Source organism: Trichoplusia ni, chromosome 16, assembly GCF_003590095.1.
Source record: "Trichoplusia ni isolate ovarian cell line Hi5 chromosome 16, tn1, whole genome shotgun sequence".
Taxonomy (NCBI): Eukaryota; Metazoa; Arthropoda; class Insecta; order Lepidoptera; family Noctuidae; genus Trichoplusia; species Trichoplusia ni.
The window spans coordinates 6182179-6199496 of NC_039493.1; the positions used below are offsets into that span (position 1 = coordinate 6182179).

Below are 17318 nucleotides of genomic sequence, written 5' to 3' on the forward strand. Positions count from 1 at the left end.
TTAATATGGCTGAATTTTAATAACATTAGCTGACCCGGCAAATGTTATATTTGCTATACATATGAGTTTAAGGGGAATGAAAGATAGGTGATGTCCGATTCTCAGACCTACCCAATATGCCAAGTTTCATGAGAATCGGTCGAGCTGATCCGGATGAGTTCAATGACGTACACCGTGACACGAGAATTTTATAAATAGTAGATGTACTTAGTAGATTCAATGTTTTCCTGCAAATTATTGCAATCGTGCAATAAAACGATAACATAACTTCCAATTATTTTATTTTCCGACATTACAATACACTTACGTAAGAGACATTATTGTTACATGACATTAACACAGACAAAACATTACACGAACATATATTTACCGATTTTACTTTGTGCGACAAACAAAACAGGCACATGGACTCAATTCATAGGACACACGAGGTTAAACTTAATATTACCATAAATACGAGTGAACAGTAATGTTATAGTCCGTTTGGGAGTTTTAAAAATGATCTTCAAAGTATAAATAAAGATATAGATTCTTTAGTAGCAGTCAAAGAAACAGACAAAGTGGAAGAAAAATCTATTGAAAAAAATTCCGAAAGTTGAAACGGCAGTTGAAATGCTACATTAAAATTATTTTATGATTCACTAAAATGTACACGTGTCTTAACAACCCGTGCTTCAGTACCGAGACCCTGGCTTCAAAACGGCCACTTCACCCGTTCTTTAGCTGAATCCATATAATTAACACTTGAAGTTTTTTCTCCCCACATACTATAACAATACTGGTTCTAAGGTCTAGATTTACCCTTCTTCGCTACATAGTTCATTGAACTCCAATAGGTCGGTATCGGGTCGCGCAAAGCTGAAGTAGAGGTAGTTCTTGGAGACTCTAAAGGAAAGTAGCTTCAGCGTTGGCGTGATGCGAACCGTCGCTAACTTGATGGTGTCCTGGTTGGGGTACGACTGCACACGTGGCACTTGGCCATGACATTTTCTATGACTAAACTGATTGCCTCTGAAACTGGAGAATATCATTATCATCTTCATGATTATCAAAAATAATTTATGGTTAATGTGAGGACTCACACTGGTTTTAATGACAAAGTGGAAAATACTTGTTAAAAATACATTTAGTCATAAACAAAGCTAAAATTCCAATCATCCTATGTTATGCATAAGTAAAATTATAAAAACATCGAATTACGAAACAGCATCAACAAAATTCATGATTTATATTAATTTGCCGCTATAATAACATCAGAAAACTTAATACGAATTTCAGAGCACTTCAAAAATGCATGGACTTTAAATTAAAAACAAAGCATGGCACACGTAGCTCCGTAATAAACAGACGTGCACAAAAATGAACTCATACCATCAGAATAATATGGAATTCATAACATTTAATACGTAACCGCTGCAAAATACATTCTCAAAATACGTATCGCTTACCAAACTGTGTAAATTCTTTTGAGTGCACCAGAAATTTTGATATTCATATTGAAATGCTGACGGGATGATTGGAAAATTGAACGTCAAATAGTAAAATCCTTCATATCGGTAAAATGAAATTTCAAATGTATCGAGTCTATGGTCTGGTTTCAAGTAGGATTTAACACGAGAAGTTTTGTTCGGAAACTGTTTATTTGTGTATTATGGACAAATATTTGCTGGGCTTACTCAAGTTCTTACTTGAAAAGTTCAGACTTGAAAGTCCTTTGACTGGCTTGTTGGTCTAGAGGTTAGTGGCCCTGGCTGCTAAACCGCAGGTCGTGGGTTCGATTCCCACCCAGAACAAATGTTTGTGTGATGAACATGATCATTTGTTCTGTGTCTGGGTGTAATTTATATATATTTAGAAATATATAAGTATGTTTATCAGTTGTCTAGTACTCATAACACAAGCTGTGCTTAATTTGAGACTAGATGGCGTTGTGTGAATGTTGTCCAATAATATATTAATATATAATATATTAAATATATTTAAAAGTCAAAAATAAGTCAGTAATAAGAATATGATGATGTAGGTGATGTAGATGTAGATTTTTAGTAGTAATATTAAAGAAGCACAGTCCTCCCTGTCGTATTTCTTGAAAGATTCAAGATTTGGAAATTAAATTAAGTATTACAAAGAAGATACAGAACAATTTGAAAATTACTGCGCTATGTATTTCATGGATTAACAGTTCTTTTTTCTATCTCACCAAGAGTGTCAAAGTAAGTAAAAACCAATTTTGCAACACCTTTGACTCAAAAAATCTTCGTAGAAGTAACCATTTTATAGAGAGCTTTGAATCTTTGCACTTTTTCTTAAATGATTCTATAAAATTTTAAGGAAGCATACAAGGTAATTTTATACTGGTTGATGCATACAAAATTTATAACTACAACCTTTGGGGACTTATTTACAGATAGGCAAAAATTGTTTTACTTTTAAGTGGGTGGCTGGAAGTTTTGCCGGCCGGCAGGGATATTTCTTTCTACCCTCCATTATTCATCCCTCCCTGGCAACTTTAAATTCAGCTTAATGCTGTTTTATTGTCGAGATTTTACCGTCCAGACTATTTATTGCATGCAATTGATTATGTTTTTATTTAATTTTGTGCGGCAAATTGTAAAGAATAGTCTTAGATTTAAAATGCAGACAATTACTATATAATTAGTTGGTTTGGGGAAATTGCAGCGTGGAAGCTGTATTGTTGGTGGAAAAGAAGAGTTTGGACGCAAAGTTTTCGGAAATACAATCCAAACTACACAATGTTTTTTTTTAGCGGAGCTGCTGTTTCCATCTTCCAGCTCCAGCATTGGATCAGACCTATGCCATGTCATAATATTGCATTATCACGCAATATATGGTACAATGCCCTCCATCGAATTCTGGGAAGTGGATCAAATTTTTAATTGCAAGATTTGATTACAAACAGACTGACAGACAAATCAGTAGATATAATTAATAAGATAATTGTTCTTTCGAACGTTTACGAGTTACTATGTAGCTGATCTTGCAATAAAATGGAACGCTAAGTTATCGTCTCTCGACAGTCGTATTATGGATTTTGCAATCGTAATACATACTTTACGAGCGCAATAAAAGTGAAAAAGTTATGACAATAATCATTAACTGGTATTATTATTAATACTTCTACGCTACATAAAATTATGAGCCGTTAATAGTTTTTGTGTATGGAATATTTTGTGTATGGAAGACCAAGTGTATGGAAGACCAAGTGTATGAGGTCTGTATGTGGAACATAAAATAGGGAAACTTTACACGTAATAAATATATTTTATGTATGTATATGTCAATGTTCGGAATATTCTTGAACCGTATAGTGGTAAAAATCACAAAAAGGAAGGACCTTTTATTTATTAAGAAGCGAGAACAAGTCAAAAGAATTTTCCAAAAAGCTTTAATACAAGATGACCAACTTTCTGATTCCTTCGAGTTAATAATAATTGTTAATTAGCATTAAATTTACTCGAAAGCCCCTCGGAGTAACAATTTCTTAAAATTAAACTTTCCTTTAATCCTTTGATGTGTTTTGAGGAAGACTAGAAACTAATTTTCGTTCTGGTGCGATGAAAGGGATAACATTTTTGCGACGAAATGCGGCCTCACCGTGACCTGAGCCCCTACTACGAGGGATTAAAAAACTGGTGTCGTAGTGGGAGCGAGACGCCACTATCAGAAGTAAAGAGCGCTGTTTCACTTTAACACGTACAGCAGTTCGATTGAAAGAGACCATAGTAAGGGCACTGGTATTAAGAAACAATTTAAATTATGTTTTATTAGACAAGAACGAAGTTTGTTTATTAGAGTTTCTGACGTTCATTGTTTTGTTCAACTCATTTGGTTTAACGACCTCTATTGCTTCAGAATTTTTTGTAAAAACCTACAATCACAATTGAATGTGTTAACCGGGTATCACAGACCGATTCTTTTCTATAGCCAGACTGGTTAAATGTAACAACTGTCAATAATTAATATCATAATGACGGTCGGGATGAAAAGATTACATGCATTTTACAAAATTTACACGTATATAAAAAAAACCCTTCTGTTTACTACATCACAACTCGAGAATACATTCAAATGCGTACCTAGCAATTAAGTACTGTAATATTAAATACATTTAGTTCACGACTTTCATAGGTCCTTATTTTCAATATATGTAGGGCAATTAATTATCGTTAGAAGACGCCAATATGTAATACATGTGGTTCAAAAGCATCTTAATATTAACTAAATGATAGTTGAACCTGTTCTAATCGCCCGATCGCCTGCTTGCCCCTTAATCTCCCTGCTTAAATCCTGCTTCCGTCTAATGGCACTCAGGTACTAGATACTGTAACGTAGAATGTCGAAATACCAGTTAAAGCAAATATGTTAAACCAAAATGCATTCGTATTTAATTTAGCAATATTTGTGAATTTTGAATCAGTAGAGAAAGAAATAAAAAAAATGACAATTGTCAAAATCCTGATATATCCACTTAAGGTTGTAGTCTCAAATAATCCAGTTTAACTTGTAACATCAAATAATGTGTATCTTTCGTTAACTTAAATGACCCATGACAAAACGCAAAAAAACATTTGGTAATTTGCCAGTATTCGGAAAAATTAAAATTCAATTGTATATTTTTTTAGTTTAACTATTATTGCTATGTCTTCATTCAAGGAAACATCATCTCTGCCTCTCTTATGAAGCAGCCGAAGTGTGATAGTTCACTTTACAATGAAATTCAGCGTGTGGGCTTATCAACAAAATTCCTCCGTACATAATTGATTACCGTTATAAAAGCTATGAACGTTCAAAGCATACCTGTGACCTGTTTATATGAACAAACTATTATTTACAGGGTGTTTCTAAACTACCTAGATACATATTTATTATATTTAAATTATAGCAAGTTCGAATAAAAACCCTACAATTAAAATTGTTATTGGCTAATTAAAATTGTTGGTGTGAGATTTTGAAAAATTTGTCGTCATCAGCCCATCTCAGCCCCCTGCTGAACTTTGGGCCTCTCCGATGGTCACTGAACTCGTTCTTTAGTTCTCCTTCTCCAACCACTGCCTGCCAGCCTTCGGAATATCTGAATATACCTATATTAATCTTACCTTATCATTGAAATTTTTGAAATGGAATCATTTATTCTGCAAATAGGAGATTTTATCACTTTTACATGACTTTTTTGAGAACGCTGGAGCCGACATTTCCTAGCTGACTACCCTGAGAAGAAATGTCGAAACAAACTCAGGGGTCGCAGTCTCTTTTAAAGTGTTGTACTACATACTACTGTCACAAAAAAACAAAATTGTATATTATCTCTGTTGGGAAAAACATTATACAAGATATGACGCACTTCTGTGCACCCTGTGTATTACAATCCACGTCATAATGATTATGATATTCCCCGATGTTCACAATACGTATTTACATTTGGCTAATTAGCGGGATATTCTCGTCTAATTATGAATTAACTCGAGCAAATTCAGATACAATACGTTCACAAAATGAGGTATACTTTAACGATAATTATGCTTTTTTAATAATAAATTATCGCTATTTCAAATACTTTTTATCGTATATTGCAAGGAAAATTAAAAGTTATGCTTGTACTCTGAGGTTACAGTTTCATTTGCTCAAAAGGGAGTATTTGTCTGAATAAATCTAAGAAGACCGTCAGACAGGTTTCCCAAAAAAATGAAAAATTAACAGCTTAGCTTGAGGTAACAGCTTACTGGTAAGTGAGTCACACAAACGTAATGAAAAAATACGCATCCAATATTTTTTGGAAATCTGTCTCAGGGACTATACAGTGTTTTTTTGTCACATACCCTAGTCCATCTGCTTGATAAAAGATGATACGACCGAGCCACTTTTTGCTCTGATCAAATTTCATACAGATCGGTCACCGTTTCCGCGTATATAATATTAGTTTTTAAGAATCCGTTACCAGATTTTGAAAATGAAACCCTTTAACTGGGAGAGAGCTGTCTGTTGGACGGTTATTACAGTAATAGTTGGTGGACGACAAATAGGAACATGTGACTATGGAACGAGCAAATCTATTTAATCTGTAAATTGTGAGTCCGACTTGCACTTGATCGGAAAACAAAAACATTTTTATGATTCACTACTGTTTCTGTCATAGTACATTCGCTACAAAATTCCGTCGACCAAAGACTTGGCAATCACAACACCAAATTACCATAATGCTTCAATAATGCATAAAATATGTGGTCCTAGTATCATAATCCATTTAATCGCTATCGCTAGCCATAAGCCCGGTCTTATAACGAGGGGAAGCACGCGATCTCCCCGCGGACGCCGGTCACGTACCCAACTTTGTGTCTATTGAAATTCGGAATAATAGATCAACTCGCTCTACTGGACTCCTGGTACTTTGTCTGCAATGTGCTAGATGTTTGAGGCTCATTCGGATTTCATGAAGCTTACTCTGGAATTGATAAGTGGGTATTAATTTTAGTTACGTAGATAAAGTATTTCTAACCAGATTTTCATGTTACTAATTTGCCTGTAGAAGATTATTATAGTAGATCTCCTGATCAACTAGTCAAATGTATACATTTCTTTTGGTTATGATTTAAAAAAAATGTTGAGTCAGTTACGTCACAAGTTTCTTGACAACACGTCTTTTGAAGTGTCCACGGGCCTAACGTTTTTCTTTCAAAACTGAAAGAATGTAATTTTTGGCTACACAGGCTGCATTCATTATAAGACAGGCATTAAAAAAAGTATCAATATCAAGTAATTTATGTGGTAATCGACATCATGAGTGATATTATCCAAAGAATTTACATTTGACTCTACATTATGTTTTTCCTTCATAAGAATATATTTCCTACCGTTACAAGCCCACACATATATGACTATTGCAAGAATAGCCATTTTATGAAAATGTTACAGAATGGGCAAATATTTTAATAAAGTATCGAACCGAAATATTTGATAGTAAATTGGTTTACTATTACAATTCGCAGTACATTTTACGGCCACTGCAACCGCAAAAATCATTGCTCGGTTCAACAGATAGATAGTCATTTTTCACGTTTGTTTGCGGTTTTGATAAAAACAGGAATGTTTTAAATTAAAAGTTTGTGGGGTGCACATGAATTTTATTTCGTTTGTGTATGTGTTGTTTATTGCATTTTGTGTATCGATGTGTTGGTATGATCACACCTTATCAGTGACTTTTGGCGTAACATCTGGGTTGTATAGGGCATCTGAAGGAACAACAAAAAGGATTATTTTTTTCGACTCTCGGTTATTTGATATCCATCACCTTTACATTTCCATCAATTTCTCAAACACAAACAGAATTCTTATCACAAATTCCGACTTCTACCTCCCTATTCATAAAAGTCATATCTGAATCATCGATATTGCAATCGTATTCAATTTTGTTTCGAATTTATTTCTCGTACCGTGCGAGACCAATTTTTTCACCATATTTGTTGTTAGAGCCAGTTGTTATTCGTATGGAGGGCAATTCAATAGAAATTTGCACCTAATTCCGCAGGGGCGAAGCACTGAATCGCCTTGTAGCGTGTCATGCTCGCGTTTAACATTGTCGCTATTACGTGCGGCTGGCGCTCAGCCTAAGGCCCGAATAATTTACAGCTGCCGACCTGCGCGGTGGGATGCGAATTCCATTTTTGGTGGATTCTGATTCGCTGGGTCACACGTTTCCATTTAATGAATTGCTTCTTCTATTTACTACTCTTGCTCACTACCGATTTAATTCGTATCCAATATACTATTTAGTGGGACACAGTTAATGACAATCCTTTTCGCTCTAACAAGTCGACACTTAAGTCGACTCCCATCTATCCGTTTACAATTTACCTCAGCTGCTAACAATGGATGGTTATACGAAACAATTATAATTGGAGGTCAGTGCGACGGGAGACATTGGAGATTCAGTGGCACCAAGTAGGTTGTTAGCAAAGTTTCAGTTTGTTCAAGTTGGATTGGATATCAATTCATACAAATACCGAAAGACTTGGAACTCTGGCTGCGGTAAAGCTGTCTGTGACCTGATAAGTGTAAAATCAGTTACCATGGTATAGTAAGGTTTATTTTATATTTTTAGAAAAGGCCTTTTCCAATTTGCCTCAGCTTTGTGCCGTGATAGAAAGCAGGTAAAAAAAATATCTTTCAGTGGAGTAGGTATGTTAATTAGAATTCTGATAGTAAGACTAAACTAATTTAATTACTAAAATGAACGTAGTTCACGTACGTATTTCAGTTATGTCATAAGTTAAGTAATTACAAGATGTGACTTTGCTTTGTGTATGGATCGTGTATCATATTATATGCTGTTGACCTTCTGACCTCCTTGGTTAATAGTCCAAGAGCGCCGCGTAAATCTGTATTCAATTCTAGGTATTTGCTCTAGCTAATTGGAATGATTCCTTTATCTAAACTAGCTGCTGTTTGGACTTGTGTTTCGAGTTAAGATACGAACTGGGAATTGAATTTAGTTGACACTTTCCCTGAATATGGATTTGTATTGAAAATAATTCTGTTCGTGTCGTCAGAAACAAGATACGATTAAAAATCCCTTTAGTAACTTTTACACCCCCAACTTTTAAATGGCTCGGCCAATTTTACCTTGAATACAAAAAATAAACTAAGTTTTAATCGCTTAATCTATACGGGATGATGATGCAACAGACTGACAGACAGGCAGAAACGTCAAACTTATAATACCCTTCTTTTTGCGTGGGGTTTAATAAACAGTTCAAAATATTTTATAAAGTAGTTTTATTTTAATTATCAAGGCCCCATTACCTCTAACTTTTTGATTAATATAGGATAGAGATTTATGGAAGAAAAAGTTAATTACTAAAATTAAAGTCAGATTATTTTCTTATTTTACCAGTTTCTTGCGAGATTTGCGTACATATTTTGTTTGTTCAATACTTTTGAGTGGTTCCATATACTTTAATACTTACAGTAGTTTCCCTGTCTGGGCGACAGGTGAGTCTTATGCAAGTGCAATTAAGTAAGTAGTTAGAACGACTAGGGGATAAAATATTGCAGCGTTACAATAAGTCAGGCAGACGTGGATTAGTTGTCCATGACTGGTATTACTTTTGTTTTTCCCATAAATTATCAGTCTGTACTTGAAGGATTATAATGTTCATGCGTTTTTGAAAAAGGTATTTGGAGTTTTGTTACTCGCCATTACCGGCTTTTGGGTGGTTAAGCTAAAACTTATATCGTTTACTAGCTGTTGCCCGCGACTTCGTCCCCATGGGTAGAAGATATAAGTTGCCCTGTTTTTTTCACATTTTCCATTATATCTTCGCTCTTATTTGTTGCAGCGTGATGGTTTATAGCCTAAAGCCTTCCTCGATGAATGGTCTATTCAACACAAAAAGAATTTTTCAATTTGGACCAGTAGTTCCTGAGATTAACGCGTTCAAACAAACAAACTCTTCAGCTTTATATATTAGTACTAGCTGTTGCCCGCGACTTCGTTCCCGTGGGTAGAAGAAGATGTAAGTTATGATTTATACCCGTCCTGTTTTTTTTCACATTTTCCATTGTATCTTCGCTCCTATTAGTCGTAGCGTGATGGTTTATAGCCTAAAGCCTTCCTCGATTAATTGTCTACTCAACACAAAAATAATTTTTCAATTTGGACCAGTAGTTCCTGAGATTAGCGCGTTCAAACAAACAAACTCTTCAGGTTTATATATTAGTATAGATATAGATGATGTTATGAACCTCTTTTGTTTTTTTATCAACTGCTGCGATTTATTTTAGTGAGATATTTTATCTTTACTTACCTATTGGTCAGAAAAATCTGGATCAAAGTGATTTTCCATCAAACACTCAACATAATATAAACTATTTGTTAGTTTCCTGTAAATCAACGTTTCGAACCCCATTTGTAATACCTGCACGTATTCTCTAAGTTTGCGGCATTAGGGAACCGTTAATCTCACATATAAAATACATTCGACGGTATACCACCTTCGAGAGATTTTGAAAGACAAAACTCTCGCAAAATCTAATTAACAAACATACATAAGTGATATTTTCCAATTGTATTCCAGCCATTGTCTTTACATATATACGTATATGTAGGAAGGTATGCCTGTGAAGCTATTGATCTCGCCGCAGAAGCCGGCACCCCGTTCTAAATTTGTGTAAATCAATGAATTGGGAACCCTTTGACAGAGACGGATTTTGATATTTACGATGAGAAATTGTTTGATACTTTCCCAAATTTAAATATTAAAGTTAGCTTGGAGACCGAGGGATAATTTTAGGTCGATATTTCTGTCGTTTGCTAATGAATGACCCTTTAAAAATTTAGATTGAATTTATAAGCCAAATTCGAGTTAAATGTCCTGGATAGTTTTATAGCTTGAGATTACCTACTCGATATATAGCTATCGTACGATTTAATCCTTTGTCTTGTCGTTTTAATTTCATAAAATTACTTAATATTTGGTTTCTATAATCATTTTATAGATTCAGTAAGTTGAATTGCTGAATTGTTTTTGATAGAAACATAATTAAATAATAATGATTATTATTTCAAACCCAGGCTAAAATTCTATTTTTAGCATTTCGAACCTCAAATCAAATCAAAGACGACCCCTTCGCCACAAGATGCACACGGCAATTAAGCTTAGGATACCGAAATCGCTCCGAAGATCCGTCGGTAAATTGGTACTAAGATCTGCTTGACCGACATTTGCGAATATACGTCAAACACAGCGATCCTTATTTGGTGGCTTTCGGTGCTTCGGATTGACGGGTCCTTCCCTGAGGCATACCGATAATTGTCTGTTATTGGACTAGTGTTGATCCCTGATTCCATTCGTGTTAGCATTTACTTATCAACATGAATATTTAATGTCGGTTTAGTAAAACAATGGTGCCGTTGCCTGTGATTGCATTTTGTTTTTTTGATCATTCTTCTCCTTTTTCCCTTTCGATGGTTTTCATATTAGACTGCTCTCGCGTATAGTAACTTCGAATGTTTGCGAAAAAATGTTGTGTCGAAAACATAACTTTAATTTATGATTTTAAAACATTGGAGCGTTCTGGTCAGTATCAGCGATTATATCGGATTATATCAGATCTGAGTGCCTCAAAAGCTTACTACATTGATTTTTATTTTTCTAGCTACTGTTTATATGTGTACTTGGACCACAAGGGTAGACTAGCTACTGATTATAGTTTAGAACACATCTATCATCTACATTTCACGATTCCTTAAACAATTCCAATACTAAAAATAATTAAATGCTCATGTCCCGCGGAGTCTAACAAACATTCAAGTCATATGCACAAGAAGCCCAGACTCATAACAAGCATTTATAGATCACGCTGTGTTATTATAATGTTCTAGCTCAAAACGCCATTAAAAACTCCATGTATAAGGACCGTCGAAAGTTGATCCGTCGATATACTCCGATACAGAATACGGGAGTAAAAAGAGGAAAAACATAATTTAACTTTGTTTGAAAATAAAACTTGTGAAGAACAGACCAAGAAACCTTGTTTGAGTGTGTGATGTGAATACTTATTGTTATTGAGTTGGCAAGGGAGAGGTTTGTTCACAATTCCGTGTATTTTTACATAGAGTGGTTAAAAATAAACTGGTTTTAATAAATACTATGTTAATCGATTGTGTACCTTATTATTTGGTGATGTGCTCTTTTTTTCGGACGTGAGATCCAAATCAGCCCGTTGTTTATAGGATGGCATTAGGAGGCTGTCAGTCCAGTCATCCTAACTCCCTTCAGAACTGTAGAAGTGTACTTCTATAAATTGTATTTTCTAAAATTGTTAATTTCTTGAACTCATTATGTATAATAATATTAGTTTTTGTATTTCATGTTTTATAGTATAGCTCAGTCGAAACCCTTTGGATGCTGTGGCTTCCTATAATTGAAGGAGTACACTGAAATGGTCTCATCTTATTTATATTGTTTGTGATTTTGTGTGTATATCCTTTGTTTGAGGTCCTAAATAAAATAAAATAAAAATTAAAAGAGTTCAAATTGTGTATCTCTAGACATTACATTCATGATTCATTGACTCCAAGAATTAAAGAATTGATTATGTCACAAGAACATTGCCTGGTTTCGTACCGACATTGCAACAATATTTAATTTTTTGCCAGCTTCCCAAAAAAAAAACAACGTAAAATTTAAGTAAATAAACGAAGTCATTTAAATTTTTGTTACTCATAGGAGGTATAGACCAATTTTCAATACTTATACTGTTTGAATAATATCACCCAGCCACAAATTTTCATAGTTACGATAATAATTATTATTCAGCTTTATCGGTCGAACGCAGTGTTAGCTTTATTCAATGCTCTATTGACTATGCTTTTGTAATAGTACACGTCATTTGTCGATTGTATTTTGATAATAGTTAAGAGTTCTGTTAAAATTGAACAAAACTTTGAATTATGATGATAAATGCTGATGTATAAATAATCAAAAATGCTCCACTGGTATGAGACGTATTGAGAATTGTTATGGAATGTGAGGTGCTCAACGCGCTCGTGGACACCAACCCAGGTTTGGATCCGTTTGCAGACAAATGGAAACCGATAATTTTAGAATGTTGACGATATTGTGATTGCGCTGAGTGACGTCAGTTGTGTGATATGATTTCTTTACACAGGTCTATTACAACACAAAAAATAGTGTTGTCTCGCTTGCAAAATAGCTACGGTCTCTGTTTGAAAGCTCAGTACAGGCATGGATCAAGAATCTTAACACGGAATTAAGACACTTCGAAGCCTGTCAAAACGTCAGAGCCCTACGTCTTACACAGATAAGACGTGATGTCACTCATGAAGCCGTTCCGGCAGATTCGACCTATTTCAATGATATTATGACAAGGTCTCGCCTCAGGCGGGCAATAGTTAGTGCGAACGAACCACTCGACAATACAAGTTCATGCTAGAAAACCGTCTAGGAGAATCAGAAGCTTTTACGCTAAGTAAAATATAGGTAAAATATCGTAGGTTGCTTTACATTGCGTATTTGCGCATTTCTGGTATCAAAAGTGATATATCATAACCGGCAATGAATTACAAGTTCCTTGCGTATTTCAATGGTGGTTAAGAAAACAGTTATGATACAACAGTTAATAAGATGTTCATTGTGTATTTCTAGCATATCCTGCGAGCGAGGGCTTACCTACGTCGTACTATGCGACCAAAATTCGAGGCAAATTTACGCATACCAGCTACTAAGCGATCCTAGAATCAGTGTTGCGACATTTTACTGCAATTCCGAGGTACTATGATAATTACAAGCTGTTATTATATTTACGACAGGTCCAGTGCCCCGAGCGGCCGATCGATCCCGTCGCTTGCATACCTAGCCACTAATATAATCTGCAATATTAATGTAATCCCGACAATTTTGCCTTTGTCCCGGCTAAGCTGGATCGGGCGACCGGATCCGACTGTCATACGGTTCGATTGGATTTTTTAATTATGCTAGTGGTGTTGATGGTTGTTTTATTTACAGATTGTAAAATGTGAGTAACGGGAAAATGGTATCATAATAATTGGATGCCATTTTTAAACGACTTAAAAACGGTGGATGCATTCTGTTCAGCCTTTATGTTTTTTTATGGTATATCTTTATATCCTGTACTTATGTGGTGTGCAATAAAACATATTCTATCGATCTATATATTTACTACTAGTACTGTGTGTTGACTAGACAAACAGCTTTATTTATTTGTTGTTGAATGTTAAAGCGTTGTCAAAAAACTATATTACTTGAAAAATGCCTTAAAACAAAAAAAAAACTCTGTATTGCTTCGCTAGCGAAACACCTCTTTCACTTGTTCGCCTTTCAAAAGGGCCCTTTACAAGTTCAAAAACCTTCCTTTATTTGACACACAAATTCATGATCAGCAGATGTTCGAAACGGCCGTATATACCCAATATCTCTGCATAAACATGAAACCCTTCAAATCAAACAAAAGATTTCTGAAAAATAACACATCAGTGACAAATGTTTTCCCGCCGAAACCAAACAAAACGTACAGCCGAAGACAATGCGCATGTATTTTTTATTCAGCCGCCTGGCAAAGGAACCATTCAATTCAGCCGGGGCTTCTGTTATATAAAATATTTACGTATCCAACCTCACTGAATCAATCTGCAGCGCGAAAGGTCTCAGATTACGTGCGACCGCTATATATTCTTTAATTGGGCCTTACACTGACGTATTGGCGTTGAACTATATCATTGTATCAAGTCCCAAAAAGACCGATGCTGTAACAGAAAAAGGTACCTTTTTGAACGCAGCCATCTTGAAACTGTTCAACAAGGAAAATTAGCTTAAGGAACACACTTGAAGATACTTTAAAATGCAATTTCGACGATTTTTAATTAAATTTGATAACGATCGAAACATTGAAGTTAATTGGATATCAATTTTGTTTTATAATAATATCGTCTCTGTGAATACCAAGACGTCACACAGATTTGTCAATTGTATTTAAACCATTGTGCCGAAGGTTATTAACCAGCATTGATCTTTGCCCCAATTCAAAAAAATCTTTGTTTAGAGTTTAGCGAAGAAAATGTAAAGGAATTGTTCTAAAATGTTTTCTTTTGTTTTTTAAAGAGAAATATTTCCCTTAGAACGCATGAAAAGATCTCTTAATTAAGGAAAGAAACTCAATTGTGTTTTTTTTTTTGGTTTTCGGCTATTGTGAAGCCAATTTAGATTCCTTTGCAGTGTTTATTGAAGGTGTTTGTCAAATATTTTTAAAAGTCGGTCAGTTTTAATTTATATATTTAAGACATTGTAATTTTGCTACTTATAAAAAAGAACATTGGTTAAGAATATTTTAAAAGAACCAAAGAACCAAGAATCAAATTATGATTTATAAAAACATATCAAAGTATACTCTTTACCGTCAAATTCGCTTTAAATAAAAGTAAGTAGACTTATGCAAACATATTTTTCTACTTATTAGAAAGTTGCGTATTCCTCGGCGTGGATCTCACGCAAACTGGAAAAGTTTTCCCATTAAAAATCAACTGAAAAGCTACTTTATGCTGGATTAAACGTACTGAATATAAGCCGTGGATATAAGATAATTTAGTCTAATGGAAATTGATAAAGCGATAATTCGAGAAGAACTTGACTTTGAAGTTAGGGAGGTATTTCATGAAAATCTTTTTCTCTTGCTGAATAATCTATAATTATAATATTTTTTTTCATTATTTACGAGTAAGGTCTTGTGATCCATTTAGAGAATGCTACTGTGTAAAAGACTCTAACATGTCTACTAAGGGAACATAGAAGGTTTTGAAACCGCAGCTAGTTTTAATCGAATGTGCCATTTCACCCCATAATATACTATCTATAACCTCGATTAACTTTTGTTGATTGACAAATTCTTGACATTAAAACGGTCTAATTAGGCAAGAACCTAAGAAAAGTAGAATCTTTTTCTCAATAATCAAAACTTGAAAGATCTCAACCTGATTTACCAAATGATGAAAAGACAAATGTTTTACCAATTGGTCGCATTGTTCAATATAAGATCGTGACGTGACAGGATTACACGATGACTTTTGAGGCCAGTGTTTTTGACGGAACTATTTAAGCGTCCAAAAAGTATATTTTAGTTATTCATAGTTTTAAATTATAGTGTGCACTTACTTTTATCTTCAGCTTAAAAAAATATACATTTGAATTCAGAAACACTGACAATCAGCAAATTTGTCAATAGAACAAAACACGATCAACACAAGATATTCAATAACCAACGAGGATCCCTTGTCCTTATAATATTTTTATCTCAGAACAGACTCACTTGGTCACGTGCAAGCGATGGCCTGAATGCCCCTGGTGGGCGCCAATAATTGGGGACACCGCGCCGTTTCGGAACATAGCACATGTGTTGAAAAGTAAAAGGTAGTTTTGTTGTGCTATTTGTTACTGTTACGTAGATATCCGATTTAGAGTTCCAATTACATTTTCCAAATGGTTCTCTACACATATCATATGAATGACAATGAACAATGAAGTTATAACTACTTTTTTTGGTGTTTTAGTAATCGTCGGCAATGATAAAGATTCATTAAAATTGTATGTGTATTTCTAGTTTTATTTTCTGTCAGTTTCATCTACTAGATTCTGCATTTCCACAGCTCTCCTGAAACTTTTAAATTCCTGATTAATTTTATGTCAAGTTTCCACCACAAAATTCAATTCACTTTTGGCTTAAGCAGCTATATTACATTGGAATATTTCGTATTTCAACTTTTGTGAACATGTTTTGGCATTTACAACTTGTTCCGACAACCTCTACATTCGAGAGGGTTAACGCCCGCCGTTATTATTGATTCGCAAATACGTGCTATTACCCATTAATCCCTCTCCATACTTCCGAAAATCTATTAATCGCTTAACGACACCCCGGGGATGTCTCCGAACCGCTTTATTAGTTCGACAATATGGAAACTGCTTTGGTAAACATACTATTTGGGGAGTCGCTGTTTGCGGCGATCTGTCTTGTCACGAGAAGCATTAGATAAGAAAAACAGACATTCCATATGGGGAGGAAAGGGAATGCTGTTCCAAGGTTAGAATTTATTTGATCCTCAAATTTTATTGAAATTTGTATTGGGTGTCTATTTGTAGCGAGTGTAGTTAATGGTATTTATCGTTTATCTTTTTTTAGGTAATTTTGTATTTTGTTATATCTTTATTTGAATTAAACGTAACGACCCCTTTAACTGACCATCCTGTTATCTAAGTGTCGCAGTAAAGATAATTTGCTGGAGCGTACGTTTTACTACTTCAGTACATGCTAACTCAATTACTTGTAGCTATAAAACCACGTTTAAGCCAAGCTTGCCTTCATGCGTACTGGAAAACATATTTTAGAAGCTTATCCTTAGAAAACAATCAAATGGAACCGCCATTTGATTTTTTCCCTACGATTTGCAATCTACTGCTCATTTAAATAAAATCACGTTGAAGATCTATTTTGCTACTAATACTTATAGTCCTAATATACAGGTAAAAAAAATCATAATTTGGAAGGTAAATTCTCAGTGTTAAAAAATAAATTAAACTAATTTTATTAAAGAATATTTATTAATATTTATTAAAGAATCTTTGCTTAGTGCCCTGTAAAACTTTAATCGAATTTCTAGTACGCTAGCAGATGTTCGCTAAATTTCTGCCTGTATAGGCAAAAACCTAGTCTAGCTTCAGATTTTGTGGCTCGGAATGAATGTCTCGTTTGATTGAATGGCATTTTATAAG

At 34.5% G+C, this 17318-nt stretch overlaps 1 long non-coding RNA gene across 1 annotated transcript; it reads right to left on the reverse strand.

The window, feature by feature from the left end:
• Positions 1-264: 264 nt before the first annotated feature.
• Positions 265-1749, reverse strand: LOC113502120. The gene is made up of 2 exons (XR_003401333.1): positions 1449-1749; positions 265-1017 (listed from the first exon to the last, which is right to left on the reverse strand). It is a non-coding gene; the product is annotated as an uncharacterized LOC113502120 (long non-coding RNA).
• Between the last annotated feature and the right edge of the window lie 15569 nt (positions 1750-17318).